General features: G+C 44.6%; 1 protein-coding gene across 1 annotated transcript in view; it reads right to left on the reverse strand.

Moving 5' to 3' along the window:
• PDCD5 (programmed cell death 5) overlaps positions 1-19,415 on the reverse strand; it is a 1,006,786-nt gene that overhangs the window by 873,362 nt on the left and 114,009 nt on the right. The window lies entirely within an intron of this gene.

Here is a 19,415-nt window from a genome sequence, read left to right on the forward strand (position 1 = left end):
TTATGAAATGTGATATGCTCATAGAATCTTTAAAAAAAATCAAATTACACCACATTAGAAAAGCATTTAGTGTCTTCAGGGCAGGTGACCTAGGACAGAGGTGTCAGTCAGCAGGTTGAACACGTTCCCCTTCTCTTCCTTTAGCCTCAGAATGCTGAACATGATCCTAGTTTGCCCCAAGGAAGGCCAGAAAGCGTCTCTGAGCAGGGTAGGACAATGTCTCACAGGAACATTTTATTAATTCACTTTTTTTTCTTCTCTCCTTAAGACTTGCTAATGCAGGGAGGTCTAGTTCGCGAGGACTGGCTGGAAAGCGTGCTCCAGAAGGAACTTCTCTGGAGTTGAACTCATTTTGCAATCATTTGAAAGTCAAGATTTTGCCCCATTTTCCTACTTCCAGCTCCGTTTTCAATCCCCTACTCTCCTCTTCTGTCCTGAAATTGTTCTGAGACATTTATTATGTATCTTTACACCGAATAATGTTTCTTTCCTTGTTTGAAGATCCAGCTAAGCAAACACTGGAAAATTTGCTTTGCAAAGTTTTTTTGGCTTCATAAGCTTTTCCGGTTTTTCAGGACGTAAAAGAAACCCGACCTACCAAAGTGGAATGGAAATCAGCTTATGATGTGGGAACGAGCTTAGGATGTGTGCATTGTTTGTTTCTTGCTTTTAAATGACCAGAAAATATTTACAAGCTCTCACTCAGTAAATGTCCATTTAAAACACAAACACATACCACACACGCACACACACACACACACACACACAACACACATGCACACACAGTGGGTACACTAAAAGCGTTATTTTATAAGTCATGCCCTGGAATGACTTAGAGAAACTGATTCCATTATAGCACTTTTAAAAGTTGACATGTGGCAATTTCAAATTAGGGGCAAGCGAGTTCAAGAAAACAAAGCAGTAGGAGAAAGCAAAAGGCATGCTTTTCCCATTCTCCGTGAAAACACTTTGTTTTACTGTTTTCTGATGCCAGGGCCTATTTTTCAAAATGTGGGGGATGTGTTTCTTCCATTTCGAAACCTCCTTTCTGGTGTGGGTCAATTTGAGGTTTTCATAAGGTCCCCGTTGTTTGGTTGTGACGTCACTGTGGGCGTTCACTGACCCTGGCTGGTGCTGCATGCCAAGCCCTGGCTGGGCTCCTCCTGGCTGCCCTGTGTCCCCACAGGCAGATCTTCCCCTGTCCCCTGGAATCTGAGTTTTAGCGTTTCCTCCTGGTGGTGAGGACTTACACACATTCCCACTTTGCGAAATCACATTATTCTAATGAGAATGCAAATGAAAGGAAAGCTGTGGGAAATGGCTCTAGATGAGTTGCTTGTCAAAAATGTTTTCCTGGGGAGGGGGCGCCAGGAAGGGGCGGGTGAGCCGAGCTCCCTTGTTTGCCGAGTGAGCAGCGTTTTCTGGGGGACTCGCGTTGGGTGGCACCTGGCCAAGTCTGAAGGAAACACATCTTCATTGATGTGCCTATTGTTACTGGTTCTTATTCATGGTATTTAAACAACTCATGCAGGTTTTGACAGCTTTTCCCTTTTCGTATTTACATAAGTCCTTTTATTTTGGTAAGAGTTCTGAAGACCAGTGGTCGGAGGAGGGAAAGAGGGGAAGCAAGGTGAATGCAGGCTTGGATGAGGCATCAGTGGAACCCCTCAAAGGCTCAGGCAGGGTATTGAAAACATGTATCGTTGAGGCACAAGAAAGAGCCATGGCTCTAGGTCCATCTGCTAGGCTCCTAAAGCACTCTTTAGTGGAGTGGGGAAAAGAAGATGCATAGAAAGCAGAACCAGAAGGGAATTCACCTGGGTAGCAGGGCACAGTGAGCTCTCTTTGCATCTCAAGATGATACCTAGCCCTTTGTGGCCTTGGGCTTTTATGTTCCTTGTAATGGGTTGGAAGTCCAGGGCTCTGTCCCCATCACTGAGCTCTAATTGTTATGGCCACGTGAGATCTGGCTATGAATGTCCTTATCCTTACGGGGTTCACCTGGATCCCTGGTGCTCAGACAGGCAGCTGGTCTGGGAGATGGCTGCACCTTCCCACGCAGCCTGTCTGAGATGGCATCTTTTCAGGGTGAACCAGAGTAATGCAGGTCCCTCCGTGAATGCAGGACCTGTCAGACATGTAGCAGGGTAAGTTCAAAAATAGAGTTCAGCGTGACCCAAAATAAAATCACAGCTTTTTGTTGCATGTGAGTCCCGTGAGGGTGGCAGAGGACACTCCCGGGGTGGGGGGTGCCTGGGTTTGGAAGCTTGGAGGTCACCCCGTCAGTTCATCTTGTCTCACGGGCAGGTAAGAAGCTCAGCGTTACTTGGACCTTTTCAACGGAGGGAGAATTTATGTATTTTCTTAATAAGATGTTAATTTTCCATAGCATGCCATTAGATTGCAACACATTTTTTAGGGAAAGATGTTATCTTTATGGAGTTGACTTATTTGCAAACTTAACATAAGCTTTCAAACCCACAGAAAATATGGCAGTGTGTTTATATTTAAAATAGATTTTAAAAAATCCAGTGAGTTACTGTGAATTTACTTACCGCCCAATAATACAAGGATAAAAATAATTTATGCTCCTATTTTAATTAAAAGCAAATCATTTTTGTCAAGTAACAGGAGCTCAGTCTAGTGGTTAGATCATAAAGTGGGAGTGGAGACTCTTAGCTTTCTTCTTGGCTTGGGCATGGACTGGCTGCCTCATGGGGAAGGTTTTTAATCTCCTCTGAACAACTCTACCATCCTTGTTCACAGTGACCCCCACTGTAATCAAAGGCATCGTATAAGGCAAAGTCCCAAGCCTTGGTCTGAGAGGTTGGCGGCTGACATCAAGGATCGAGAGACAACGTGAGGGTGGAAGGGCTGGAGACAGGGCCATCATGGGGGTGTGGGATTTTCCATCGCACCAAAAAAATTGAGTGGCATGTCATGTTCAAAGGGTCTGCAGTTGATTCCCATGGCTGCTGGAAGACATGGATCCAAACATGCTCAAGCCATCTCTTGTTCCCAGGACTGATGCATGTCGCAAATTCACGAGAAGGAATGAAATTGTCAGGAGGCTGGGTGTAGACAAAGAGTTACAAGAGACGCTGCAGCCCACGATTGCATTTGCTCCATATTTCCTCATCTATCATGTGTTTTTTGAGCACCTACTGCATACCTGGTTTGAAGATGAGCCAGTTCTGTGTGGATGAAAACAGCTGGGGAAGATTGCATGGCCAAGGCAGAGTGTTACTGGTCTCTGAGCCTTGCTGTGTCTCCAGAGCATTGCTGGACTTCCTTTGGAAATAAATGATGTGCAAGATGTAATTTCTACCGTCCAGGGATGCCGGGATGCCAGGCATGTTGGAAACTCAAGGCAAGGTGGCAGTTCCTGGGGAGTCCCTAAATAACAGCACAAAGAAGCTAGTAGTTAAGTTTTGACCTTCACAAGGCAATTAATAAAGAGATAAGAGCAGACACCATCTATTGTCTGAGTGTATTACTTATGTGGGCATCGGGATGGAACCTTCCAGTATGTATTGGTGCAACACGTTGAATTTGTAGTCTGAAAACTGGATTTCAACCCTGAATCATCTGTGTACTTAGTCTATGAACTTGTTCAAAGTTCTTCACTAGTACAGTGCCTATAAAATTTATGAGAACATGCCTTACAAACTAGAAGCACAGTGCATGAATATAGTCACTTACCTTGTTCTTTGATTTGTCACTTGTATCTGCTTCTTCATAATCCCTACAAGGGAGAGACTTTGTATCTTCCCTGGGACTAAATACATAGGTAGGTGGATGGTTAGATTTATACTGGCTGCTTCCAGATCTACAGGAGGCTGCTTCCTCAGTAACAATAGTCTCTTAAAATATCACTTAAGGAGCAGAAAAATCATTTGGTTGGAAAATAAAAAATCACACCTATCCATCTCTTTCTTTCCTATCATAATAAGCATGCATGTGCCATTGTGGTTTCCACCAAGGTGCAGTAGTGAAGCAGGAGGGGAAGGGAATAGGGTTTTCTAGTTTCCACGCAGGGCAGTTTTCTATCAGGATGTTCTTTCTTATACAATGATTCACAAAGTTGTCCCATTTTCTTCCTTTCCCACCAAAGGCTACTGAGCCTGATGAATCTGCCAGAAAGACTCCACTAAACCAGGCTCCAAAGAGGTCACAGACAGATTGGGGGTATGGTCATTCCTGTATATGAGCCCCCAGGGAACTTGAATCCCACTTCCAGGAAATAATTAGAAGTGACCAAGAATTTAACTTTGGTTCTGACAGTAAGTAAGAAAGTGTCAAAGGGCACAAGTTGTGAATTTAGACCAACCTGCATTAGAATTTTTACTCTATTATCTCACAGTAACTTGGTTAACTAGTTAACTTCTCTGGGCCTCAGTTTTCTTGATAAGATAATAATAATAATATCTCTCTAATATTGTTACAGACATTCAAGGAGAAATGTATGTAAGTGCTTATTGTTATTATCCACGCCCTATAATAATTTAGGTATGGGGGAAGTCAGTTCAATATGGGCTGGAGCAGTCAGGAAAAATATGTCACAGCAAAGGAAAAGGGATTCCTGGACCATAAAATTTCCAATCCTAGTTTCAACCAAGCAGAGTATGAGCTTGGCGAATGGAAAAGCATATCAGGGCCTTGAGGCTGATGAATGGACAGAGACGATCCTATGATCTGCTGCTGCAGAAGCCAGGAAGGATGTTTAGGAATTAGGATGTAGGGGAGCTGGCAGAGAAGTGACAAAGCCTGTCCTTCAAGACACCAGCCTGAAACACCTGGGTGGAGAGAAAAGCTAGGGTAAGAAGGAATTCAACAGCCAGATTGTGACTAGACGGAGAGAGTAGAGTGTGGCAGGTCAGGCTGCGGAGCACATGAGTCCTGAATATTCACTCATTGAATGAAAGTTATTGTGCATCTCCTCTGTGCCATGTATTATCCTGATTCTACGTCCTAGGACACAGCAAATTATCCCAGCTCCTCTGGAGCTCAGTTTCCAGTAGCAGGGAGATGAAGTCTCAACAAAATTAGTAAGAAAATGATGTAACATGAGAGAAGGTTCTGGGTGCTGGGGGAAAGGGTCTAAGGGGTGTCACGGAAAGGGGAGATGATCCATTTTAAATTTGGTGGCCAAGGAAAGCTTCATATTGCAGGTGATGCTTCAGCAAAGGCTTGAAAAAGATGACACAAGGAGACCAACCAAGAGGTGAACACAAGAGTGCAGGCGAGTCAAGGTGATGGCTTGGACCACGATGGCTGCTGTTGTGCTGTTTGAAACTCCCAAGAACCAAGAGGATTTGCTCATGGGCTGGATACAGAATGAAAGAGAAATAAAATCGTTGGGGAGGACTCCAGGGTTTTGGGCTGAGCAACGGGAAGGTTGGAACTGCAGTTCGCTGAAATGTAGAAAACTGTGCAGGAGTAGGTTGGAGAAGAGAGGAAGATTGGATGCCCAGCACTGGACATGTTAAATCTGTGAGATGCCCGTTAGACAGCTAAGTAGCCATGCCAGGTAGCAGCTGGAGATGCAGTTCTGAAGTTCAAAGGAGAGGCCGAGAGTTTTACATTTGTTAGGTTTATCAGTATACAGATGGCATTTAAAACTATGAAACTAGATGAAGTTGTCAAGAAAATGAATATCTAGAACATACATCTAAAAACTGAACTCTGGGCCCAGCATGGTGGCTCACGTCTATAATCCTAGCACTTCGGGAGACCAAGGCAGAAAAATCACTTGAGCCCAGGAGTTCAACACCAGCATGGACGTCATGGCAAAATCCTGTCTGTCTCTACAAAAAATACAAAAATTAACTGGGCGTGGTGGCACACACCTGTAGTCCCAGCTACTCAGGAAGCTGGGAGGTGGGAGGACTACTTGAGCCCAGCAGTTCTAGGCTGCAGTTGAGCCATGATGCTGCCACTGCACTCCAGCCTGGGCGACAGAGTGAGACCTTCTCCCCACCACCAACACAAAACAAAAACTGAACTCTGAAGCACCCTCAACACGGTGGTTGAGAAAACAAGAAGGAAATTCAGCAAAAGCGACTAAAAGGTTGCAGCCAGTGTTGCAGGAGGATACCCAAGAGCATTGTGCTCTGAAAGCCAATTGAAAGGAGTTCTCCAGAGAAGAGAAAATAGTCAGTTGCATCAAATGATGCAGGTATGTCCAACAACCAAGGCCTGAGAATTGACCGCTGGATTTAGCAACATGGGGATTATTGACAAACTTGACTCAACGGAGATTGGCCTACATATAAATATTACCTTAGGAGCAAAACATCTGAGTCCTGGATTCACTGCATTTCCTTCTGGGTGATTTTCAGAAAGTTACTCAGTCTCTCTGAATCCTTTTTGTTTCCTTGTCCTCTGAATGTGAGATGATATTAATTACTGTTCATCCTAATTTAGGCTTTTGTGAGCTAAGTTCAGCCTACCTCTTAAGATAGCATCAGACTGACTAATCTTTTGCTGTATATCCTGTGGAGAGTTTAAGGTTCCCTCTAAGACATCTAAGAGGGTGTATTGTGATGTTATCCTAAGTGTGTCTAGCTCTAACTTTCTACTGCAAAGCTCAGGTTTTGACGTGTAGCTCTTTCTTTATCATTGTGCTGGTGTTAGCCTAAATATAGAGCGCAGTCTCTTTCTTTAATTGCTCTTCCTGTGCATAAACTTACAAAATAAAACAATAAACACAGTAAAACAAAACAGAAAAGGAGAGATGGAAGGCATATACACCATAGCAATGCAAAACGCCTTAAGATTGTCATGAACTACTCTTGGTTTTAAGAAATGTTCAGACACTCCAACTTGTAGCTTGACCATCTTCCCTGTTCTTTGCTATCACTTTTAGGAGCCAAACTCCTTGTAGTAGTCAGGTTAGGCTAGGATATGCCATCACAGCAAACCACTGTAAAACCTCCAGGGTTAACTTAGCAAAAGTTTTCACATATACAATTCCACGAGCATCCTCTGGTGTCATACAGCAATCCAGCTGTTGCCTTCACAATGCGGTGACATAACAGTGATTGTGATGGGACAGCAGAATTCTAGAGGACCTTGCATCTGCAAGCAGACCTTGTGCTCAGAATGTGGCTATGTTGCTTCTGCCCCTAGCTCACTGGCTATGGCTAGTCATAAGGCCCCTTTAACTACAAGAAAGCTAGGGAATGTAGGGGACATATGGACTCTTTGGCAGGCATGACTGTTTCTGCCACATTCTTTCAAAATCCTCCCATTTTCACATGCAGAGCAAATAATCCACCACCACCACCACTCACCCAAATTTCACTTCCAAAGGACTTCCTCAGCCTTTAAGCACAGAATCCTTCCGGCCTCTGTCTGGGATGGGGAGAGGATGAAGGATGCAGGGAGTAAGATGGTCTCTCAGATTAGTTACAATGACCAATCAGGCCAGTGGAGCACTTTATAGAGTGTTCTTTGTTGACAGTGAAGCATTATAGTCACAGAAAACACGTATATAGCCCTCACTCAGTGCCAGGCATCCTTACTAGACTGTCATGAGTATTAGCATAATTAATCCTCACAATAACCCTATTAGTTAGGCACCATCACCAGTCCCATGTTTCAGATTAGTGAACTGAGGCGTAGAGAAGTGAATAACTTGCCCAAGATCACAGAGGCAGTAAGTGGCAGAGCTGGGGTTCAAGGGCAGGCAGTCTGGCTCCAGAATTCACATTCTTGGCCACCGTATTTCTTCTTTGCAAAGTTAAGCACTACACGCATTTGCTTCTCACTGTCCCTGACAGAGACATAAACCACAGTTCTAAGGATGAAAGTGGTCCCCATTGTAACAGCAAGATATTGGGAAATGAGCCCTACAAATAAAAGCTTTGCTTTTCAGATTTTGCAGGGAATGAGGTGGCTGCAGAGAAAGGGGGTTCTAGGAAGTGGGTTGTGTGATCAATCTGATGAATATGTCTCAGTATCTGGTTCTTCTCTACTTCTGGCTAAAGGAGAGTTATATTTTCCCATTGGTGAAGTTAGGCTTGGCCACGTGGTTCATTCTGGCCAATAAAAAGGTGTGTCCATTCTGGTGAAAGCACTGAAGCACCTGCTTCTGAATGCTCTTTTCTTCAGTTACTAGCAAATTTCATAATGCTATGAAGATAACATTAAACCAATTGCTATGCTTCCACAAAGAGGACAGTTGTCCTAGCCAGTTCCCTGGGCCCGTGGTGATGTTACAGGAACAAGAAATAAAATTTCACTTTAAGCTACGGAGATTCTGATCTTTCATGTTGCTGAAGCAAAACTCAACCTCCCCTTGGCTGATACAGGTGGTATTTGAAATGTGACTCAGAGTAGATTTTGAGGTGGGTTGGATAAGAGGAGAAAAGAGGATGCAGTGTGGCTGTCACTTGGTCTATTCTTTTCTGGGCATTGCTTTGCACCTTTTTCTTGTTTTATCTTGGTAGTTGGGTTCAGTTTCTCCATGTCTGAGAGTTATACTCCACTCTGCAGCTAGTGGCTCCTCAGGGGAAGGCCATGTACAAGGAGCTGGAACTCCTGTTCTGTTCCTCCCATAACCCCTTGTGCTTTGCCTCTTGGGAAGGGCTAAAGACCATGTGTAAAAGCTCATGGCTTGGATTTCTGCCTTGGAGGCAATATTTTCCAGGTAGTTCATTGAAGCTGAAGTTGTCAGTAAAATTTATCCATTTCATTTTTTAGAGCTTGTCAGAAAAATAACACAGTGCAGTTCTTGGAGCCTCTCTCTTCTCCCATCCGTTACCCAACCTCTCAACAACTGTTTTGTTGGGCACCAGGAATGGGGGGTTCCCAAACCTCGGTGATTAGCACTTTCTCAAGCAATCTAGCATGACTTCTTGCAAAAGAGAAGGTGTAAGAACACATCGAAGTGCCTTTACTTCCCTCTGCGTTGTTTGGATCAGCTCCAGGGTCCGATTTGCTGTGCTAGAGGAATTCAAAGTCAGAGGAATCACACACAAGTAGGCATTTTCAAAATGAAAATATTTTAGTGGCGAGAGAGAAAAACACCTTCTCTGATATTCTGATCATCTTCCCTGCTACACTAGCCAGGGCACACCCTTTCTCTCCCTTGACATTGCTTAATAATGTCCAGTTTATAATAAATGTAGTCCAAAACTCATATTCTAGAAGCCAAACAGTTTCTCCCCTCATTCCCCTAAGATAAAAGGCCTTCAGAAGGAAGGGTTGAATTGACACTGAGAATGATTTCTCAGGTTTCTGTTCCTGGAGTCGTTTCCTTACTCACAAAGCATTTGTTCTTTTAAGGGAACCAATATGTTTGTGTAACTGACGTGAAACAAGCTTGACTCCAAAAAGATTTAGCTTAATATCTGCCTATGCATTCCAGGGGCCGGCCGTCTGTGGGATGTGCATTAAAGGCCCTAGCGGTGGCACAACTCGTCACGTATGATATCGGGCACGCAAATGTGACGTGATGCCCATGGACTCTTGAGGGTAATTCGATGTGCCAGCCAGCTCGATGGGCAGAGAAGCTATAAACATAGTTGTCACAAGTGAGAAAGAGCGCTAGGTCATGGGCAGATGGGAGAAGCAAGCAGCATTGGAACCTGTCTCCAAGCCCTAATGTAAGTGTTAATTAGTGTAGTTCAAAATTTACGGTGAGAACAGCCTCTGCACCAGACCCCTCCACTGACATGCTTCTCATTAACCACTTCTTCCTCCTGCCCAGGCTTCTCCACCCTCCCTTCCCCGGCGCGCCAAATCCCAAATGAAATTTTGTTAAGAGAGCAATGCTTTCGGGGGGCCTTTGCTAAAAAGAAAAGGCCAGCGGGGCACATGGCTGTCTGATGTTTATAGGAGTAAATACACATTTAATCTACATAATCATTAATCTTTCTTTATGTAAAAATGATTAGTAAATAGGGTTTTTAAGCAACTGTTTAGTTTACACATTGGCATCATAGATTAACTTATTTCTAAAACACTTGATTTTATCACTCTGCCTAATGATTTGTCCCATGATTTATTGAGTAATATGATAAATCATGTGCAATTTATTGTTTATCCTATAAAGAGTGCAACAATTCATTAAACAGTGATGAAACCCAGCAGTTGCATGGGGAAGCTTACCTTGTTGGCTTTTGCAGTCAGTGGGACCAATGTTCCTCCAGGAGTGGGGTGGTCCCCTCCCGTGTCCAGCATGGGGCAGTTAGGCTGTGCTGAAATTAAATAGTTTTCGAAAATAACAGTGCCGTCATAATCTTATACTCTGGCCATATTTATTTTATATGGAAAAATAAAATCTAAAGCCTGATGGGTGTTAAATCCGTGGATTTATTTGTGATAATAAACGTGGTATTCTTTGTTACGAAGGCATTAAACTTAATGGCAATGTTTCAGAATGCCACGTGGCAGTTGTGTTTCTCTTTCCCTGGCTTTCTTTCAGGCCAAAGCACCCACTGAAAAGCTCTTTAGGACATGTCTGGGTGCTCTGCAAGCTCAGAGAACATCTTGGTGCTGGAGAACTGGCTGGTGATGGGGTACAGGACAAGGGTTAACCTCTGACTTTGAGCCTCCTCCCAGGGATGCAGCGATCCCTTTTTATTTTGCTGAGACAGGGTCTCACTTTGTAGCTTAGGCTGAAGTTCAGTGGTTTGATCTCAGCTCACTGCAACCTCCACCTCCTGGGCTAAAGTGATCTTCCCACGTCAGCCTCCCAAGTAGCTGGGACCACAGGTGCGTGCCACCACACTCGGCTATTTATTTATTTAATTTTTTTTTTTTTTTATTTTTTGTAAAGATGGGGTTTCATCATATTGGCCAGGCTGGTCTTGAATTCCTGAGCTCAAGTGATCCGCCTGTCTTGGCTTCCCAAAGGACTGGGATTACAGGTGTGAGCCACTGTGCTCAGCCCCGGGACCACTTTCAAGAGAAGTTCACTGACTGGCAGGCAAGACCTAGACAGCTGGCCATGCCTCTCAGCTTGTGTGGAGAAACCAGGCGTTGCCTCTCTCCTCCAGACCTGGCCTCTTTTCCCCCGTCACTCAGTTTTATGCTGTACTTTCCGTTCTGTGTGGGTGTTTTTGCCTCCGCAGCTTTCAGGCCACCTTTTTGTTTGTTTGTTTGTTTGTTTGTTTTTGCAAGAGAACCTAGTCCATTTGGGGAGCCAGTTGTCCTTCATTCTCAATACAAGTGACCTCACCAGCTCACCTGGGGATCCAGGGTACATTTGACTCCCTGGACGTCTAGTCAGGGCAGGACATCCGCTGACCACTCTGATTATGTGCTCTGAGCATTGGGCTCAAGTAAGGCCAACTATAGCTACATTTTGTGGAAACGATCTGGGGAAACAGCACAACAGCAGAAGTAAGCCTGGAACTGCTGATGGCCATCCTGTCTCCACAAGGACAGAGAGAAAGTGCCACTGGGAGTGAAGCCAGGACAAGTGAAAGCTGGGGAGACTCAACCTGTATTAATTAGTATATTACATGTTAATTACTATAGGATATCTTGTGAGCCCCTGGATCCAGCCCTACCTGAAACAAGCTAACTCCTAGGACTTTGACCTTTTTTTTTTTTTTTTTGCCTAAGTCAAATTGACATAGATTTTTAATAAACTCATTAAAATGCTAAAAATTTTTATTACTCTACTAGCTCTCCCATAAGGCCAGGTTCTCATATATCTATATCTATATATATATGTATATATAGATGGAGCCTCACTCTGTCACCCAGGCTGGAGTCCAGTGATGCGATCTCAGCTCACTGCAGCCTCCACCTTCTGAGGTTCAAGAGATTCTCCTGCCTCAGCCTCCCAAGTAGCTGGGACTACAGGTGTGCACCACCATGCCTGGCTAATTGTTTGTATTTTAAGTAGAAATGGGCTTTCACCATGTTGGCCAGGCTGTTCTTGAACTCCTAACCTCAAGTGATCCGCCCATCTCAACCTCCCAAAATGCTGGGATTACAGGGGTGAGCCACCACACCCGGCCAAGGTTCATATATTTTTTTATCAAGAAAGCTGCTTCTAGGGAGAAGAAATATTTCATTGCCCTTTATTTTCTTTCTTCATCCACTGTGACGTTATGCACACTGTGATTCTGAGCTGGGATTCAGCAGAGGTGCTCTGGAGCTCTCACTGTAGCCCAAATAGTCCTACCTTGGCCTATTTTATGTACTGGGACTGCTTGTCAAATCTCACTCTAACAGTTAATTAAGCTATTACGAATGGAATAATGTGACACCTTATCTTGAATGCATGCTCCTAGAGGGAAAGCTCAGCACATTGTGTGTTGTGTATGGTATATGGTACATGGTGGACCAAGCAGGAGACATTTTTACATGATAAGCCCCCAATAAACATGGGCGAATTCTTTGATTGTTTTAAGGAAAAGAAAGACAATCTGAATGTGAATGGCATATGTTTATTAGGTTGTCAAAAGACTAAGTAGGCCGTTGGTAGAGGCGATGTTTCTACACAAGAGGAGTGTGGTAGAATAAAGATGGCTGCAAATTGTTTGCTACTCTTCCCATTCAATGGTGGAGTCTAATTTCCCTTCCTCTGAATCTGGGATGGACTTACTGATTTGCTGGATCAATACATTGTGGCAGAAAGGATATTCTGGACAACAAAACCAAAAATAGACAAATGGGATTACTTCAAATGAAAAAGTTTCTGCGCAGCCAAGGAAACAATCAATAGAATGAAGAAACTATCTAGAGAATTGGGCAATATATTTGCAAGCCATACAACTGATACAGGGTTAATATCTGAAATATATAAGAAACCCAAACAACTCAATAGTATGAAACAAATAATCCGATTAAAAAAATAGACAAAGAACCTGAATTGACATTTCTCAGAAGAAGACACACAAACAGCCAATAGGCATATGAAAAAATGCTAAAAAAACAAATCCCTAATTGTCAAAGAAACACAAATTGAAACCACGAAGAGATATCGCCTCATACCTGTTAGGATGGCTATTATCAAAAAGACAAACGACAACCATGTTGGAGATGTAGAATAAAGGGAATCTTTGTACACTGTTGGTAGGAATGTAAATTGTACAGCCATTATGGAAAACAGTGTGACTGTTCCTCAATCCCAGCACTTTGGGAGGCCGAGACGGGCGGATCACTAGGTCAGGAGATCGAGACCATCCTGGCTAACACGGTGAAACCCCATCTCTACTAAAAAATACAAAAAAACTAGCCGGGCAAGGTGGCGGGCACCTGTAGTCCCAGCTACTCAGGAGGCTGAGACAGGAGAATGGCCCGAACCCGGGAGGCGGAGCTTGCAGTGAGCTGAGATCCGGCCACTGCACTCCAGCCTGGGCGACAGAGCGAGACTCCGTCTCAAAAAAAAAAATAAATAAATAAAAATAAATAAAAAAAAATAAAAAATAAAAATAGGCCTACTAAATGATCTGGCAACCCCACTACTGAATATATAGCCAAAGGAGATGAAATAAATATGCCGAAGAGATATCTGCAGTCCCATATTCATTATAGGAATATTGACAATAGCCAAGACAGGGGATCAACCTAAGTGTCCATCAATAAATGAATGGATTAAAAAAATGTGGAACATATACGCAGTGGAATATTACTCAATCTTAAAAAAGAAGGAAGTCCTGTCATCCTGCCATTTGTCACAACATGGATGAACCTGGAGGAGATTATGTGAAGTGAAACCAGCCAAGCACAGAAAGGCAGATTCTTCACGATCTCACTTCTATGTGGAATCTAGAAAAGTCAAGCTTAGAGGCAGAGAGTAGGTTGGTGTTTGCCAAGGGATTGTGCAGGGGAAGAACTGAGGTGATATTGGTTAAAGAGTATACAATTTCAATTAGATAAGACGAATATGTTCAAGTGATTTACTGGATATTGTTAATAACAACATATTGTATTCTTGAGAATTTCTAAGAGAGTAGATTTGAAGCGTTCTCAAGACAAAAAATAATGAATACGTGAGGTGATACATATGTTAACTAGCTTGATTTAGCCATATCACAATATATGCATATTTTAAAACAATATGTTGTGTGCAATAACTATAAAATGAATAAACCTTTAAAGGAAAGAATGTTCTGAGCCTTCCATTGCTAAGTCCTGGGAAACCTGGTGGCTTTTGCCTGGACTTTTCATGGTGCTTTTCTGGGAGGAAGCGGCATCCATGAATGAAGTTTTCAAGTTTTCACGGTCTGAGACTGCCATCATGTGAGGAAGTCCAACCTAGCCGTGAAGGAAGAGGCCACAAGCAAAGAAGCCTGACCAGTTCCCAGTTCCTCCAGTCATTCCAGCCCAGACATGAGTCATATGAGTGAAGAAACCTGGGATGGCTTCAGCCCCAGCCACCATCTGACTGCAGTCACACAGGTGACCATGAGTGAGAACTGTCTAGCACGTCATAGAAATGGGAAAGGTGATATAAGCTCGGGGTGGTTTGCTGTATAGAAACAGATAATATGACCTGGGAGGCAGCTCCTTCATGACACATAACACAGGTGATTCTTTTGCATATTAGGAATTTTGAACCACCTGATCTTTAATGTTCCTTTAGCTTTCACAATGCAATGGCCCCCATATCCTTAGAGTTGGTAATTTCTCTTCTCTTCTGGCTCAAGTAGTGGTTGGGGATGCCTGATGCAATAGAAAGACCATGGGCTGCATATGAGGACATCTGTGTTCTGCCCTTGCTCTGCTGCTTGGGAACTGGGCATCCTTCAAAAGGCATGTTTCTTCTCCTCCTGTAGGTCTCAGCTCAGACAGCAGCCTCCCGGACCTCCCATTTAATCTCCCTGTCCTCTTCTAGCCACCTGCTATCACATCACTCTATTCAGTTTTCGTTGAGGCACCTGATATCATCTTGTGTGTTTTTCTTCAATTTCCCATAGAATATGAACACCATGACAAGCAAGGGCCATAGCCTGCACATCTAGAACAGGAGTCTGGCGCAGAATTCCATGAATACTGTTGGGCACTGGTAAACATTGTTAGAATGAACGGGTAGGCTTCTGTTCCTCCCCCATGCTCACCGTAGAGTAACTGTCAAGGTAAATGACATCTATGGTGCTCTCTGGCTTGAATAGTCCAAGATCTTATGATACGAGGATGAAAGAGCTCAGGACCATCGAGGAACAGGGATATGATGTGGCATGGAAGGAATTAGAAGTCAAGGGTAGGATAGAGATTCACCTGCAAGCATCTTCTCCTTTTGAAGATAGCAAGAAGACCTCAGGGGCTCCCCTAAAGCGTTCAGCTGGGCAAACTACAGTTTTAGGGGCTGGGTCTCTGGCCAGTTCCGGGTTCCTCCACTTTCGAGGAGCTGGTTAAGTTTTGGAATGTGTTCATGCCACCTTCCTGCTAATACCTCATAAAATACTATTTGCCAATAATGTCACCCTGTAATTACATCTGCTGAACTCGCTCTGCCTGTGTGTATGCTCTTTTTTCATTATGTAGCTTCAACCTTTATAATGTTACCAATTGACACCATAATTAGTAGAGTTTACTGCAGCACTGATTATGAGGGGCCTCCTTGTCAATCAGCCTCTGTTTGTTTCTGTTTGAGGAGCCATTATTTCTTTACCTTTAAACCTTGGCTAATTTGCAGGGCACATGGGTGCAGGGCTGTGTGTGTGTATGAGAAAGGGGTGCTCCCGGGGCCTCGTTGTACTTGACTGCCCTGCTCTGAAGTGGTCACTTTGCTTCCAGTCTTATTACGTAATGCCCTTGGCCGGAGCTCTCCAGGCAAGAAGGAGCAGCCCCTGAGCATGTGTGAGGGGTCAGGGTGCAGGGCACCACCCCCACCTCTCCCCAGGGAGCCGCCAGGTCTTTGGCAAGGTGCCCAGCCCCTCTGTGATTCTGTTCCTCCACCCAGTTCTCCTTCCTGCCCTACCTGCCTCCAGGGGCTTCAAAGAGCTAACAGATGTGGAAGAGCTTTTGAAATAAGCGTGCCATATAAATTCAAGGTGTTTGGGAATGGTTTTCTCATAAACCTGCCAACACTATCTTTTTGGAAAAGACAGAAGTCACAAATCCACTCTTGTTTTAATTTACTCTGGTATTTCCCCCAGCAGATGGCTAAAGAGCTGCTTGTCATGTGTCCTCGGTGTCTTCTGGGGAAACCTCAAGGACCATGGCCTCCTTTGAGGAATGGGACTGGATTCCAGCGATCCCTGCAAAGCTCTTGTTGAAAGGAGAGCAAGCCTCCCTTTCTTTTCCTGGGAGATTCTACTAGTGCCTGGCGTGGGGAAGGCGGCTTCCATTCTTTCTCTGGCCACGTTGCTTAATCCCTCTTATGGGGTGGGGAGGGACTCCCTGAAGCCTGGATACCTCTCCTCTCCTGCAACCTCTTGAAGGCACACCAGGCATGGCCCAGCCTGCCTCCCGAAGCAGGGTGGACCCACCTCTGGAGTTCCTAGATCTGTGCTCCATGGAGTGTCAGACAGCGCACCATGCTCTGGCCTTGGCTGTATAGATAACTGCCCTGGACACCCAGATTCCTGACATGAGGGCCCGCACTCTAGGCATGGAGCTGGGGAAGAATTGGGAATCTCAATATTAGTAGGTGGTCAAGCTATATCCTCCAATCCATCCTAAGCAGCCATAACTACTAAACACAGCTCTCTCTACCTCCTGGGTCTGCTTCTCAGTTCAGATCTCATGGTGAGCTGGACACACCAGAAACCACAAGATGTGGTCACACAACTTATATCCTCACTTTTACCCACTTCCCAGGTTGCACTCACTCTTGGGGCTGATTTTCCTACCACTGCACAACCAGCTGCAGTGGCAGGAAGCTCCATCCTCCATAAGGCAGCCCCTGGCATTGCCGAGCTTGTTACTCCTTACCCCATGTGTAGCTCAAGCCGTCTTCCCCAGCACACATCTGTAGGGCCTGGATTTGCACTTCGAAGCTGCACAGAGAAGAACCACTCCTCCGTTTCTTCGGAATCCCTTTTTTCTCTTCTTTTCTTTTAACCCATCTGTCTCCCTCCCAGGACACCCACGGTACAAACTCCAAGAGTCAGCCCTTCCACACAGTGTCGTGACACTGAGCAGGAATTCATGTAGAATCTCAGCCTGCTTTCTGGAAAATGTGACAGTGGTAGCTCTTGTTTTGCAGGTCCTAGCATCTCTTTTCTGTTCCTCTGATGTCCCAACACACATGCCCTTCTTAGGACATCACCTCTTGGGTACCTACTGTGTGCCAGCTGTACTGTGGGATGCGATGAAGCAAATGAGACAGAGCTTTCCTCTTTGGGGAAATTGAGACCGGCTGAGGAAGGCCAACTAGAGACTTCCAAGGGATGGGACAATCTGCACCAGCTCGAGGAGCTGGGTCCATGCTGGGGCTGGAGAGGCCTGAGTTCAGTGTCATGGCTCTCCTTGCCTGCGCCTGAGTGGCACTGTGGACCCGCAACCACACTCAAACTCCCTTTCGTCCTCATCCTCCCCAGTGTCTTCTTTCCCTGTCATTGGCTGCTTAGAAAGGAGACTCCTCCCTCCAAAGGGTTCAGACTCCGCCCCCTCACACCCCAGGCCTCATCATGAACTCTCTTGACCTCTGTCAACCTTGCTTTCTTTCCAAGACACCCCGATGGGCAATTTGGAAGCCTGGCCACTTGGCGATGCATCGGTCTTAGCAAGCAAGCCCACTTTCTTATAGGGACGAAGAGAGGCACTTTGTAAACATCAGAGCAGATTCAACCTCCCAACAGATGCGCGTGTAATGTGGCTTAGGCTATATTATTCTTGCTTAAGTTGGAGTTCGTGATTTAGCATTCCTGTTTAGCTGCAGAATTCCACAGAGGATATTGCTGGATCCCAAATCTTTTGTCAGTGTAATTGAGCATAACATCTTTTCAGGTTTGTATTTCCAAAGATGCATTATCTCTTCTTATCCATTTGTTCTATTTGAGCTATTTGAAACTTTCGACGTGCCCCATCCCTCTGAAGGAATTTGAGTTTTAGGCTGATAATTTATGTTTATGCTGAGAATGCGGTTTCCTTTCTGCATCCAGAATGATTAATAGACTTCTCTCTGTAAATTAGTGCAGAAGAGGACATAGGTAAATTGCTAACCAAACTGAGAATTTCACTTTGTTCCGATGATTTCTTCAAGTCTTTATTTTTTTATTTATTATTATTATTATTATTATTATTATTGAGATGAAGTCTTGCTCTGTTGCCCAGGCTGGAGTGCAATGGCATGATCTCAGGTCACCGCAACCTCCACCTCCCGGGTTCCAGTGATTCTCCTGCCTCAACCTCTGGAGTAGCTGAGATTATAAGCGTGCATCACCTTGCCAGGCTAATTTTAGTATTTTTCAGCAGAGACGGGATTTCACCACGTTGGCCAGGATGGTCTCGAACTCCTGACCTCAAGTGATCCCCCGCCTTGGCCTCCCAAAGTGCTGGGATTACAGCCGTGAGCCACCACACCCAGCCCCTCAAGCTCTTTCTTATCCGTGTTCCCTTGACGCACAATTCCGCTTGGACTGTGTGCCCTTTTGACAGTGAGAGAAGCCCTCATCCTTGCCTCCCACCTCCTGAGAATCCCCGTTCAGGAACAAGGATCAGCAAATCACTGCCTGTGAGCCAAACCCAGCCTGCCTGTGTGGCCTGTGTGCTAAATGTTTTCCATTAGGATGGTGCAAAAGTAATTGCCAGTCTTTTACTTTCTGTGCAAAAACTGCAATTACTTTTTCACCAACCTAATATATTTTCAAATGGTTGAAAAAGAAAATGAGTAATATTTTATGGCAGGTGAAAATGATATATAATTCAAATTTCAGTGTCCCTAAAATAAAGTTTTGTTGGAACCCAGCCACATTCATTTGTTTACATGTTGTCTGGTTGATTTTACACTATAATGTCAGACTCAAGCAGTTACAACAGAGACCTTATGGCCCGCAAAGCCTCAAATGTTTACTCTCTGGCCTTCTTTTTTTGTGTGTTTTTGAGACAGAGTCTTGATCTGTCGCCAGACTGGAGTGCAGTGGCATGATCTCAGCTCACTAGAACCTCCGCCTTCCAGGTTCAAGTGATTTTCCTGCCTCAGCCTCCCAAGTAGCTGGGACTATAGGCGCACTCCACCACACCCAGCTAATTTTTGTATTTTTAGTAGTGACAGGGTTTCACTATATTGGCCAGGATGGCCTTAATCTCTTGACCTCATGATCTGCCCGCCTTGACCTCCCGAAGTGCTGGGATTATAGGTGTGAGCCACCGTGCCCAGCCTGTATTCTGTGTCTCTATACCTAGCAGGTTGCATCTGTGTTATATGTGTCCCTTAAAATACAAGACCTGACTCAGACTACTGCTGATCTCTGTGGACCAGCTGGAAACCTCTGTCTATGGCCCCAGGGCTGGCCTGGGGGATGCCTATGCTGAATTCCATTAAAGCCAAGATTTGCACT

This window comes from Macaca thibetana, chromosome 19 (assembly GCF_024542745.1).
Source record: "Macaca thibetana thibetana isolate TM-01 chromosome 19, ASM2454274v1, whole genome shotgun sequence".
Taxonomy (NCBI): domain Eukaryota; kingdom Metazoa; phylum Chordata; class Mammalia; order Primates; family Cercopithecidae; genus Macaca; species Macaca thibetana.